The sequence below is a fragment of the Manacus candei genome, unplaced genomic scaffold, assembly GCF_025592945.1.
Source record: "Manacus candei isolate 608988 ecotype Guabito, Panama unplaced genomic scaffold, ASM2559294v1 h1tg000023l, whole genome shotgun sequence".
NCBI lineage: Eukaryota > Metazoa > Chordata > Aves > Passeriformes > Pipridae > Manacus > Manacus candei.
The window spans coordinates 9709366-9723201 of NW_026138071.1; the positions used below are offsets into that span (position 1 = coordinate 9709366).

The following is a 13836-nucleotide window of genomic DNA, read 5'->3' on the forward strand; positions in this document are numbered from 1 at the left end:
AGTCGAACCACCCACTGCAAGCTCCAAACTTAATGATGGTCTGTGATATAACTCAGTCAAATATGCTTCCCCCAGGTAAGAACCAGTGAGAACATCTGGAAAAATTACTTACTCTGTATAGCAAAGGATGATGTTAGGGAACATTAAACAAATTGGACGTATATAATACCATAGGACCTGATGGAATGCCCACATGAGTGCCAAAGGAGCTGGCTGATATCACTGTGAGGCCAATCTCAATTATATCAGTGAGGTCATGGTGATCAAGGGCGGTTCCTGAGGATTAGAAGAAAGCAAAAGTCACATATCTTCAAGAAGAAGGATTTGGGGAACTACAGAGCAGTCAGCCTCACCTCGGTCCCTGGGAAAATGTTGTTGCATACAATTCCAGAAGCCATTTCCAGTCACATTAAGTAGAAGAAGGTGATTTAGAGTGAACAGAATGTATTTGCAAGGCAGATATCATGCCACACAAACTTGATAGCACTCTATGATGAAGTGACTGTCTAAGCGGATGACAGAAGAGCAACACCCTCAGCAAGTTTGCAGAAGATGAAAAACTAGGAGGAGTTGCCGATATGCCAGATGGTTGGGCTGCCATTCAGCAGGACCTCAGCAGGCTGGGGAAATGGACCAACAGGAACCCCATGAAGTTCAGCAAAGAGAAATGTGAAGTCCTGCATCTGGGGAGGTACAATTCCATGCACTGGTAACTGCTAGGGGCCAACCAGCTGGAAAGCAGCTCAGCAAAAAAAGGACTTAGGGGCCCTGGTGAACAACAAATCGAACATGAGCCAGCAATGTACCCTCATGGCAAAGAACAGCAATGGTATCCTATGCTGCAGTGTGGAAGAAAGAGGTGATCCTTCTCTATGCAGCCCTGGTGAGAAACGTCTTGTGTGCTGGGTCAATTCCTGGTCTTCCCAGTACAAGAAAGATGCGGATAATGGGCCGAGAAGGTGATTAGGGTACTGGAGCATCTTTATGGTGAGGCTGAGAGAAAAATGCTCATTATAGGTGTGTATAAGCACCTTAAGAGGGAGCAAAACCAGAATGGAGCCAATGGTATCTGGTGGAAGGATAAGAGGCAATGGACACAAACTGAAATACAGGAAATTTCATTTAAACATGAAAACTCACTTTTTTACTGCAAGGGTAGTCAAACACTGAAGCAAGATGCACAGAGGCTGTGGAATTTTCATCCTTGAAGATACTCAAAACTCAGCTTGATATGGCCTTTAAAAACTGGCTCCAGATGACCAGCCTCCGACAAAAGAATTGGACTAGAGGAACTCCAGAGGTGCCTTCCAACCTCAGCCTGACTGTAACTTTGGCCAGAAATTACAGAATTTTCCCTTATTACCATTTAAGATATGTTACAGTCAAAATTCAATAGATACAAGATCAGCTGAGAATGGGTAATGAATATCAGATTTTTAACTGCTTAGAGTGCAATGTAACTTTCTCTGTATTCAAGTGCAGCTAGCAATGCAGTTGTTGTAATGCTGCATCCCATTAGAGGTAACTCTTCACCCACTAATTATTATTTCTGTATTATTATTATTACTGTCGTCTTAATTGCTGCTGAGATTCTATGGCTTCTCTTCAGTCTCAGTAACTGCCTAGAAAAAATGCTGCCTGTTTAGGGATAACAATAGCATTCCACAGTGTGTATCCTATACTTGGTGTCAAAAGAGTACCTAAACACATGCATATAGGCATAACATGGTGGGTGTTTTCCCAAAAGGACCTTACAAGGAAAGATCTTTCACACCATGGTGTTTTGAAGGCTCAGCTTACAAACCTGTTTGTGCTTGGCAACTATCTTTGGTTGAAATTGTGTTATTACCTTGCGAGTGGCACAATGCCACTCCAGCAGATGGGCATCAGTGTAGGAGTGCCAGAGAACTAGTACGTGCACTGAGTTTGAGTATCGGGGCTCAGATACCTCTCCAGGTATTAGTTCCCATAAATATGCATCCTGGTTGAAGGGCGCATGTAATTGCAACTTCAGCTCAGTTTGGCATTACTTTTGGTGTTCTCAAAATACTCCTGATGTTATGTAAGAATACAACTTTGTTTGTTTGTCTGTTTTCTTGGCATATAAGGGCTGTGATTAGCAAGGGTACATGGGTGAGGGAGAATATATTACAGACATCCACTCTGCCAATATTCCCTTGGGAAGCATACAGGGATGTACACAAGTATGACTGCAGCCAGGGTGAATTTTCTTATTTAATATAATAGCTCAACTGAGTGTGGAAGGCAGATTCATGACCTTTCATGCTGTGGAAGTGTGCATATACTGCAATTTCTTCTGAATAAAATTGCTAATGTTTCAAAGTGCTGTAAGGGTCTTTACTTCTCCCTTGCAATTTTATTGACATTTTTCTCCTAGTTTTCATTTGTGCTATAGTCTAAATTTTACACTAAATCATTTAAGTTTGCTCTGGAGAGGCTGCAATGCTGCTCCCAGGCACACTGCCATGATCGAATCCACAAGTGAACACTTTGTATATTCTTAAAAATCTTATATCCTAGTACAGAACGTGAAACAGAGCTCCCAGCCAGTGCACTGCAGTTAAATGCATTTGCTTGGGGGTATGAAGTCAAAATAGATATTTGTATTAGGATGCAACTATGGGCAAAATCAGGAAATATATACAACTTTCTGCTTTGAAATGTAACACATACATTTTTTCCAATAGTTTGTGTGTGGTCAGGGGGAGGGAATGTGTACATGCAGAAAATTTTAATGTTTGCTCAAATTATATGCTTAGATTTCACAACCAACTAACGTGCTGTGACTTGACAAAACCTGATGGATAATACTTTGTATCACGTAAGTATCCACTTCTATGGACTTTCCAAAGACTCTTGACTTTTTAGTTTTTTGAAAAGATTTGAAGAAAATTCTTAGGGTTGAACTTTGCTTGTGTTGAATTTCACAGAACAGGGAACTAAGCCGCAATGTGTATGTAGCCTGATGCACAGATCAACAATACCTCTGTAAATTTGGCATTATTATGATTTAAGTATAAAAACCTGAACAAAATTGCATGAATGTTGTAGTAGAAAAGTTGGTTTAAATGAGCTTGACATGACAAATCAATTTACTGTTTCATTTGACATATTAGTTGTCTTTTTACCACCGAGTGTTCCCTCAGGAAATAATAACAACAAGAAAAGAGATGTAAAAGTGCCCAATTCAGTTGTGCCATGTTGACTTTGAGTTTTATGGTATCTGACATGTGCTTGTGAGACAAAACTAGATTTTAGTAACTCATGAGTTGCTCTTTATGAGCAAGTAACTTGTTTCTATGACACATTAAACAGATGCTATCAAAAAGTGTAAGAGTAATTAATTATGCCCTGCATGTGCTTCAAAATGCCTTAGTGATCCACATTATTAGTCTCAGTTGCCATTCACTATACCATCTTTCATATTTTCAGCCTAAGAACACTGCATACAGCATTGACCAAGAAAAGCATAATTTTACTGTGGAGTCACTGTTAGTGAAACAGCACTCCAGAAGAGGTATACAGGTTGTGTGGCAGAGATCATAACTGCATAACATCAAGTACAAGGTTCTGTGGTCATACATGTTCTTTGCGTAAGTTTTGTACCTACCAATTTGCAAGAAAGTGTATGGAGTGTATCGAGTGCAAGATATCACTGTAGTAAACCACAGGCCACCCACAGAAACTAGAGCCAAGAGTACCTACCTCTGTAGATCAACTGCAGGTAATCTCTTGAGAAACTTGCACGGGAGTAGCTGAAGCCCATGAACTTTGGCTACTTAGCTCAGATACCAGGTATAAAAGAACATTAAATCCTAGGAAGAACAACATTTCTCTTCATTAAAATTTAAGATGATTCTTCGTTTGGACCTTGTTGGGAAAATCATGATTAGGACAGAAAACTACAGGCATAAGGGCTTGAGAAGTTGTCCATTCTCTTAGTTGCCATTTTGTGGCATATTTTTGTTTCCATTTGTTTTTAGTTTAAAACCTCTGCTTTTATTAAGTATGTCTACATACACACAAAACAACTTCAAGTATAAACCCAGGAAGCACCAAATGGCATTTAAAAAACTGTGACTGACTTTGTTCTGATAAATACATGGTGGACAAACACAGATTCAGTATCACCATTTCCCTGGAACTCATCTAATCATAATTTCATCATTTGAACTTGAAATTACTTTTTGAGAAATACAAGCTGTGATGATCAATCAGACACAATATAGAGGGACAGGAAAGCTGCTTTAGGAAGACTAGAATAGGTTAAGGGAATTCAGCCTTAATTTTACTAAATGAGGAAGGGAAGAAAGCTGTGAGGAAATCTTCTGAAAGCACTAGAAAATATTCTCTTATGGCTGATGAAAAGGAGAAAGCAAAAGCAATATCACTGTGGATTTACACAAAGTGTATAGCCATGAACACAGCTAAGAGAACAAACTACAAAGAAAGACATTAGAGGGAAAGTCCAAGTTGAGAAAGACATTGAAAATGTACAGTGTGATAATGAGGAATTACTAAGCCATATTTGGAACTTGTTAAAACACTGACCGATGCGGAGTGTAGAGAAGGGATGGACCCATGGATCTTCTCACTGCAGGAGTCCATGTGCCCTGTGCTGGAGCCCCACGTGTGGATGGGACAGGTCATAAGTTGCTGGAGAATGCCTAGAATCCATCCAAAGGCAAGTTGTATGTCAAAGCTAGATCATGGCTCTGTGTTAATGTCTGAAAAATCTCAGTGGCAGTACAGTTTGTGAAAATCGACAACTTCATGTATCCCACTTGCATCTACTCAGTTGAAAGCTGAATTGGTTTGTGCCTGATGTGAGGAATTTCAAATCAGATTGCTCAGATGGAATCTCAAAGCTACACTTTCTTACAGAAACTTACAGTATCTCACAGGGCAAATGCAGTTTGCCTGAATTTCAACTGCTCTGTCAAGACAACATTCCATAGCATCAGTTATTAGTTTAAAATCAGTGAGGCACCAACACAGCCTTAGAAAAGCTGATGAGGCACATGGCTACTGCTGGATATAAAATCTCTCTGTCAGTACAAATAAACAATGAGCTGAGAAACAAAAATAGATGTATGTGATGACTTCCTTGATAGCTGTGAACTAATAAACCAACTTTTTTTTCCCCAAAAATTCACCAAAAAAACATGGCAAGACACTCCAACAACTTAAGGCTTTACATTTCTGTCAGACTAAGTCTTGCGACAAGCCATGGTATGCACCAACCGAGCTACGGATCAAAAGGGAAATTAAAAAATGCAGATTATTTTTGATTAACCACTATCCTTAGAGACATCCAAACCCTATATTTTGTTGAGATATCTGTAGTTACCAGCAACAGAGACTACCTCTTGAGCTTCTCCAATTCCTTCTCTTCTGTGAAAACTCAAAAGATAATGATGAGTCATTGCTCCCCTGCACAGAGAAGATACCACAGAGACTGATGTTACTCCTCTTGCTCAGCAAATGAGAAAAAAATCTAGAGGTTTAGAGAGGAGACATGGTTTGCAATATATTCACCTGAGAAATCACTTCTCTTCCTGTGTCAAACTGCCAGCTTTGGATCAGAGGCTATGTTGGAACTCGTTGAATATGAAAGAATGGCTTAGCCAGCAGGGTTTTGTCTGTAAGAGGAATTTGGCTTGGGAATTAAGTCTGCCAGGTCCATCAAATCCCCATTGCCTTTGGGAAGAGAAATGGTCTCTGAAATGAAGAGGCTTCATTGTTTGCTCTGGAGGGGTTACTTACCTCTTTTCAGGGATTTATTTTCTACTCTCTGAAGAATGTTATATATATTCGGGGAAATTATGTCAGGAAACTGAGATCTTCAGGTGAGCATAAATCTGATTGTATGAATTTTTTTTTAAAAATCAACGACTTATTTCAAAAAATAAAAGGGCTCATTTTGGTGTACAATATGAGACATTGGCCTATATTTTATGTGAATTATGTAGATGTTGGTGACCAAATATAATGATAATAATTCAGTTTTGTTTCTAAGATCACTGGCACACATAGTAACTTGGCTCTCTGAATTGCCAATCAATGCAACTTTTTTAAAAGATATATTTGGAGTCTTCAGATAAACAGAGAGAGGATGTTTATGAACGGTTCCAGACTGACAGTGCCAGGAATAACAGCAACTTACTGTGTAGACTGACAAAATTTACCAATTCCTGAACAAGGAAGGAAAGTGGGAAGTAGGCCTGTTTTGTGGGGTCTGCCGTACGGCTTCTCAAGGTTCCCATGTGGGAGTTTTACTTTTTCAATAACTAGGCCATGGAGCAGGCCCTACTAAAGGAAGAAATAGAGTTGGTTTTTTTCCCCCATTGGAGTTATTACTTATGCTTCTGGATACTAGTTACTTTTTAACAAGATTTTTGAGGGGAGCAAAATTATTTGTTCCTCATTGAAAATGAACTCTAAAATTCTTCACTGCCAGAATATTACTTCTTTGCTTGTGCTTATTTTCATGTTCCAGTTTCCCTTTGTATTCCAGTGAAGCAATGACATTAAACTGTTGCTCCATGGACTAGTTCTTAAAATAGGACTATCCTAAAATACAAAAAAGAGAAGTTTTTCTTTCCCTTGAGTGAGAGCAGTAGAGGGATGTTCTGGTGATACCCCCTCTCTCTCTGCTGAAGGGTAAACCTTTACGTTTTACATATAATCTAATGAGAAGCTCCACAATTTTCCTTAATGTTAGCAGAAAACAGAATTATTATTTTTAATGTAACTGTCCCTTTGAATGAATGAAAAGTAGAAGTTACAATGTTTCTGCATGAGAAGACAATAGAACTCTATGAAATTAGAATAGCAACACTATAGAAGTAAAAAATTGAGCAAGACAGGTTATTTCTTCTAGCAAAGTTTCTACTTTTCTAGATCGATGTGCAAAATAGCAACAAACAAACAAGCAAACAAACTTACCAGCAGTAACAGGGAGTCATCCTTAAGGTCACAAACCTAACCAAAATCATGACCATTTTATGTCTTCAAAGCAAATGCCTCATCTAGTACATTGAATCTAGTATATAATACTAGGGGATTTTACTGCATTAAGCTCGAGGTGGAAATAAAATTCCTATACTCTCCTGTTATGGACCTTGTCTCTGTTGAGTCTAGAACATTTGAGTTTTATTGTCCAAATTACATTCACCATCACTTCAATAATGGAAGACTGGGGTGACAGTATTGGGACCACTTTTTCCTCACCTCTGGCTACAATAATTTATAACTCTGTGGTTTCTACCCTTCATTTAGAGTGTTTTGGTCTGTTACCTGCCACCTATCTGAGAATAGCAGCTTATGAAAGAAGAAAGATAATTAATTACCATAAAGACATATAAATCTTCAGAGGCATCCATTTACAAAAAAAAAAAAGTATAGTTTTTGTGGAGCTACAAAAGCAGGAGATTTGCATCAGCTAGCTACAGTTGTCATAGAACTTACTATTTTCTAAAATATATCATGCTAATCTCACAAGTTACAAGTACATCGCTAGGTACTGCTTTAGATGTGAGTAACTAGCCAGACACAAGGTCATGTAAGTTATTTCAATTAGGAGAGGAAACTGGCAAGGGAAGCACATATCTCTGATGTTAAGCTGTTTATATATAAGGAAGCTGAAAATCTTGCCCCTTGTTAGAAGTGAAGTACTACACAGTTAGAATGCAGTGAGAGCACACAGAGAGGCAATGTTACGCACACTAGGACAAAGGAAATGTGCACCCTGGCTTATCTCAAAGTAACTTTTTGATGTACCCATGTCCTCAGTGGCACCTTGAAACCAATGGTATCTTTCACAAGTTAAAGTCAGGTACTTGAATTATATGCCTTAGTAACAAGAATAAAAACCTCATTAAGACTTCAGTGCCATGACTATAAGAGTGCAGTAAACAAAAACTTTCATGTCTTTGCTCTGTAACAACAGACTTATAGCTTGAAAATTAAAATTTGTGAGTTTTTCTTTCCTCCCTTAAAAATATTGAAAGACAAACCTGAATTTTTAATGTGAAGCCTTTATATTCTATTTTCCTGCCACTCCTTGGGAGTTTTATTTTTCTTCCAAAAAAGCCTCAAAGAAACCAAGAAAAGTATATTCTCATGAACTGTTTTAAATATTTTTGTTCTTTCAGAGCTTTCTATGAGCTTAAAATACAAATTTCTAGTAATCTGTATCAAAACACATTAAAAATTACATTTTAGCAATGTCTTTTGAGTGTCCCACTTCAGACAATGCTTGTATGGGAGCAGGCCTTTTCTGTTGTTCATGATGTCATCAGCCACGCTGCCATGCTAACATGTTATGCATTCCAGTTTGATCCCAGCACAGAAACAAACTGGGAATCAGACCAATACAGAACTCTGGACTTCCTAACTGATAGTATGTAGTTGAGACAAGGAAGAAATAAGAAAAAAACCCCAAACTATTATCAATATCTATTGGAAAAAAAAAATCTGATTTTCATAGCATTTTTAAATAAAATTTAGCACCACTACCCGCAGGTCCCTCTATACAGAAACTGAGCTGGAGTATTGATCAGAAACCTCACCCTAGTAAAAAAATTATACTTCACTTATCCTCTACTGTGATTTCAGAAAAAATATGACAATGGAAACCCCAACAACCCATCAGCAGCATGGAAATTCTGATGGTCTCTTTAGTTTGACTGACTCTGGTAGGTTGCTGCTATGAATATAGTTGCTATGGAAGGAATGTTTTAGTGCTATCTGTCTTCTAAAGGGGTCATGATTTTGAAATATCTCAAATTACAGTGATGGCTTAATGTCTGTAAATAGTACTACATTTCACATTTTCTATGCACAGTGAAGATTTTAGTTCATAATTTATTATTCAGAAATTACGTAAAAATATTTTCATGAAAAAATGGGAGAATCTGTTTAAATATTCATGAAAATAAACAATACATAATAAATTTATTTTACAATATAATAAGTAATAAGAAAGTAATCAAAGACACATTTAGAGCTTTAACAAATGAAATGGAATTTTAGTAGATGAAAAACATATATTGAATTAGGCCACCTCTATTTTTCTCCAAAGCAATGAAAATATTTTCACTTACTCTTCACCAGAACATCATTACACTGCACTGACTTATTTTCCTCTCTCAAATTCAAACAAAAAAAAAGCTTCCAGAGCAGGAGCTTTCCATCTCACATGTCATCAAGTTTCTTAATGCTGTATTTGGCTCTAAAAAAGATTAAACATAAGCAATGGTTTAAAAACTGAGCCAGTTGTGGGCTAAGATTTTATGAAAACATGATCCAGTAGAAGACAAAACTCTAATGATAAAACTAAAAGTATTCTGCCCCTATTGTGATCTTCTCTACCGACTATTTATATGCTTCTATCCCTTAATTGGCATCTTCCTACTTCTCAAATGACAGTCTCCAACAGAGGACTGGTATGGGATGGATGTTCCCCAAGGTTCAGGGATACCTTAATCCTAAGCAAAAATGTAGCATGACAGAGAGGCCACAGGTGGTGTAAGATGCCACTGGAAAGAGGAGTGATGACTACATTATGCTTCATTTATGCTGGGTGGAGTGAGCTGTTTGGAATACAGTCTCCAAGCCAATGCTGGGAGGTCAGATTGCATGTTTGCAAAGAGCATTTCAATTTATGAAATTTTTTGCTATCTGAATGATAAAAAATGAGTGCTGGTCCCCATTTTTTTGAATGACATGGCATGGCTCATCCAGGAGCTAGTAATATCTGGCTAGCAACAAACAAAATTCAATAGAATTGAATATTTTATAATTTCCCTCATGCTTTATACCTGTTAGTCCTCAAAATTATGGCTCTTATTTTTGCTTGCATCCTTCTATTAGTTACAAAAAGGAATTTCACTACACTCTGAGCCTTTCAAGAGATTTTTATGCTTCCTAAACAATAAACAAGACAAGGTCTTTTAGAACTGTCAGTTTAATACCAAGGGGGACACAGAATTAACTTTTTGCAATGAATAAACCTGTAATTCTACAATTAGTATTTGAAAATGAGCCAGAAGGGTCACATTCCTCCTGTATTCTCAGGCTGGAATATAAAGCATCATACACAAGCAATTTGATCAGCATAGCCCTGGCAAGTGTTCCCGGTTCTCTTAAAATTCATCCCTTTGTGTCTTAATCTGCAGTAAAAAGGGCAGTCTGTCCTGCTGGCACATTTTCTATGATTTTTAAAAAGAACTTTTTCACAGCTGACTTGACGTTTGTATTCCACATGCCAGCAATGTCTTCACGAAGCATGTGAGTAGTGTAACAATACATATACAACACAGTATGTCACTTAGTAATATATCATCGTGTAAAAGAAGATTAATGACATCATCCAGGTAAGGGACAGGATTTGCCTAATATGAGAAATGCAATCATTTAAAAAGCACAGAAAGGAGAAGAGTGATGATGGAATCTGGGCAGAAGGCATGTAAAGGACAAGAAGCCCATTACAAATGTCCCTATTTAGGAATATGTGGCATTGCTTTGGACTTCTAACTATACGGGAGAAAAACGGTAGCAGAAAACTGGTGACTTGGCAGACACATGCTGCAGAGGATGACTGATGTCCTTCTATTCTTCACCAAACAAAATTCAGGTGTGTCTTGTGTTTTATTGATCACATCACAAACAAATTAGATGTAATAATGTAATAACTGACAGTTTGCCCCCACAGTAAGACTATGCTTACAATTATTAGTTTATTTTTCTTACCATATAACCTAGGAGTGTTTGTCACAGAGCAGGATTTCTTTGTGTTATGGGCTGCCCAACCCAGAAAGAAAGCATGGTTGCTGATTGATGCTCTTCAGTTTAAGGACTAAATAAAAGGCAATGGAAGGGTATGGACTTATGGAGAATTAGGACATGACAGTGTTCATCAGCAGTATCACTGACATCAATTCATTTAGTGACTCAAAGATCTACTTTTTACAGGCTTCTTTGCAAAGGAAAGTTTTAAAGCAGAATTTTAAAGTCTTAAAGACAGCTTTGCAAATGTGCATGGGATTTTCTTTCTATAGCATAGGACAGGGAACAGTATATTTGAAAGTGTGTCAAGTAGAAACTGTAAGCTGAGAGTATTGGGGGATTTCTGACAACACAGAGCCAAACAGGCAGACATTATTAGAAGGCATCCAAGTGGTGAGTGCAGTAGTTTAGATATGCAAAGGAACAAGAAAGAAGCAAAGAATAGTGCAGATATGGATGCAGTCAAGACTATAGGTTAGATCAGCACTGTCATTATTTCCATTTGTTATTGTCTATGGTTATTGTCAAACAATTCATGTTTCTCAACCACTGTCAAACTACAGTAAAACCCCTATGCTTAAACTCAAAATGTTTACTGTACAGTGCCACTGAATCCACCAGCATAAACCCAAAAATGAACTATACCTGGTCAAACAGAGCAGACTCAATGAGTGCCACACAAGTTTAGCATATGAAACACCATCATATCAGCCAGCCTGGAACATACCTGCCAATGTAAATATACACTTGCAAAGAAAACCCCTCCAAAAACTGAGGTATGTAGTAAAAAGCTGCTGGTTTTAAATATTTTATTAAAAATGGAGGCAGGGAGACAAACTAACCTAATAATAGAACTTGAAATAGATTTCCTAGCATCCTAAAAAGAGATCCATTCCTTTCATTTTGCCATTGTAGCCTGCTTCAAGAGGGACATTTGCTTATGAAATTCAGTTATTATTTATAACATGACACCAGCTGAAATGTAAAACCATGATCAAAGTACAATAAAGCCCATTGAAATCATGGTGTGTATACAGCTATTCAGTCTACAGCTGAAGAATTTTCTCTTTCTCTGTCTCATACACATACATTTTGCCTTCAACTGCACCTAGAATAAGTACATTTTCCAGGGCTATTTGACTCACAACTTAGCCAGACTACACTAACTGATAGCACTTATTTTCCTGGAAAGCGTATTTTCTGGGCACTGAAGAGCACAATTTTGCTGAGTGCAGGACCCAGCATTGGGGGGGAAAAAAAATCAAAATTTGCCAGTTATTAAACTAAATGTCCTTGATGCTTTGTGCCGACAAAAATACGCTCCCCTTGACCCCCCAAGTCCATTAACTTTAGGAGAACAGTTCTGCAGTTGCTGGTCTCCTAAGGTGCCCTTTTCACAGCAACATGATAAGCTCTCAATATACAGTTAGTATAAGTGAGTTGTTCTTTGTAGCATAATGTAGGATATACGGTAGCTTCTTACCTTCTTAACCCTCTGGGATTCTCAGGATTTGTATACTGTGTGTTCTCCTTATCTGTTTTTCTAGGAGTTCCACCAAGAATTTAAGAATTTATGAATTTATTATCTTTCCCAGGCTTAGTCAATAGATAAGAATTGCACTTTAACTTCCCTTCACAATTTTTTTTTTTAATTGCCAAGACATTTCAAGTTACTGGTTGCTCCAGGCCACCTGTTAATTTGTTCATTCTTCCAGTGTTGGCATGCTTTACTTATCCATGGACATACAATATACAGTGTTCCTGGTAACAGGGAGATTTTTGATTTAATCTGTAGAGTCTGAATTAAGGTAGGCAACAGAGCCATGGCTTTACAGAAAACATAGCCACACTGCCTGCATGGCTCAACAACTTTAAGGATGACTTTAAAATTCTTGTCCTAGTCTGTTCTAGTACTAATGCAAACACTGATATCAATTTTTGGGAGATGCTCTTTTCATTCTTACCTAACCAGGAGCAAAAAAGTGGATACTCCTAAAAGCTTTGTAAAGAGATACTGCTATGGTTTTCAGTAGCAACAAACTAGAAATATCAGGTTCAATACTGAGGTGAAGCAGCCACTTCACATCATTTTTTCTTGAATAATTCTTCTTTAGAGTTGGGTTGACCATCTTTGCAAACCCCTCAATTACTTCATTTACCTTCTCCCTTTAAACTCTTGCCTTTCTTCTGCTGAATATCCCTCTGAAATCTTGCCAAATGTTTTGGGTCATATATACAAATGATCTGGATTGCACCATTTATCTTGCTACTTTTTCATAACTATAAACACTAAAAGCATACAAGCATATGAGAGACTAGTTAGGCACTGTGTCACAGTGTCACATTCTTCTTTCCAGTAAAGATCCAGAATACATGATTGTATTCTGCTATTTGACATCAATTTTTCTGAAAGCACTTGCCTGCAGTTTCAACACTTCTCAAGTTAGGACATATCTATCCATAATGTAACCAGTTCACTCAAGGAAAACCACATTAAAATGCTCCTTAGATTAATCTGTACAGACTGGTTTCCATATGTTCCTTAAATATGACAGTAGGATTGAATTAAAAATGTCAACACATTTCACGTTAATGAAGTTTAAAAAAAGCTTATTCTAGTATATTTGGATTTGGTTGAACTGAAACTGATTGAGAAATTAGAAAAGCCTTCATGAAAAAAAGAGCTTCGGGGTGGGTACTTGGGAAAATCTGCATCAGAGTGCTTGCAGTGAAGGGTTCTGAGCATTGAAGATGAATGAATGAAACTTCCTCTGTCCCATCAACAACACTTGTTTGTATTGAGCACTGTTCCTTTCCTTTTCATTTCCTCTCTCTTCCCTTGGCAAAATCACACAAGCAGGGCATCTGTGGCACTTTTTGAGCTCCTGCTTAGAGCTGCTACTACAGGAGCCTTCACTCCACTGTGGAAGCCAGGACACGCATGAGTGTAATTCTGGTTCTTTATTGATATGTTATTATTCTCACAAATCCATCTCCCAGTTTACTTGGAAATTTACATAACTG

At 37.7% G+C, this 13836-nt stretch overlaps 1 protein-coding gene across 3 annotated transcripts in view; it reads right to left on the bottom strand.

The window, feature by feature from the left end:
- FIGN (fidgetin, microtubule severing factor) overlaps positions 1-13836 on the bottom strand; it is a 342028-nt gene that overhangs the window by 119099 nt on the left and 209093 nt on the right. Inside the window, exons 1-3 of one of the 3 annotated variants that reach the window (XM_051787264.1) lie at positions 5388-5442; positions 4573-4688; positions 113-3836 (exon numbers count right to left, since the gene is read on the bottom strand). The gene's annotated coding sequence lies outside the window, so the exon portion shown is untranslated. Of the gene's footprint in view, positions 1-112; positions 5455-13836 lie in introns of those variants that run through there. The other 2 variants (XM_051787262.1, XM_051787263.1) reach the window with 2 other exon arrangements.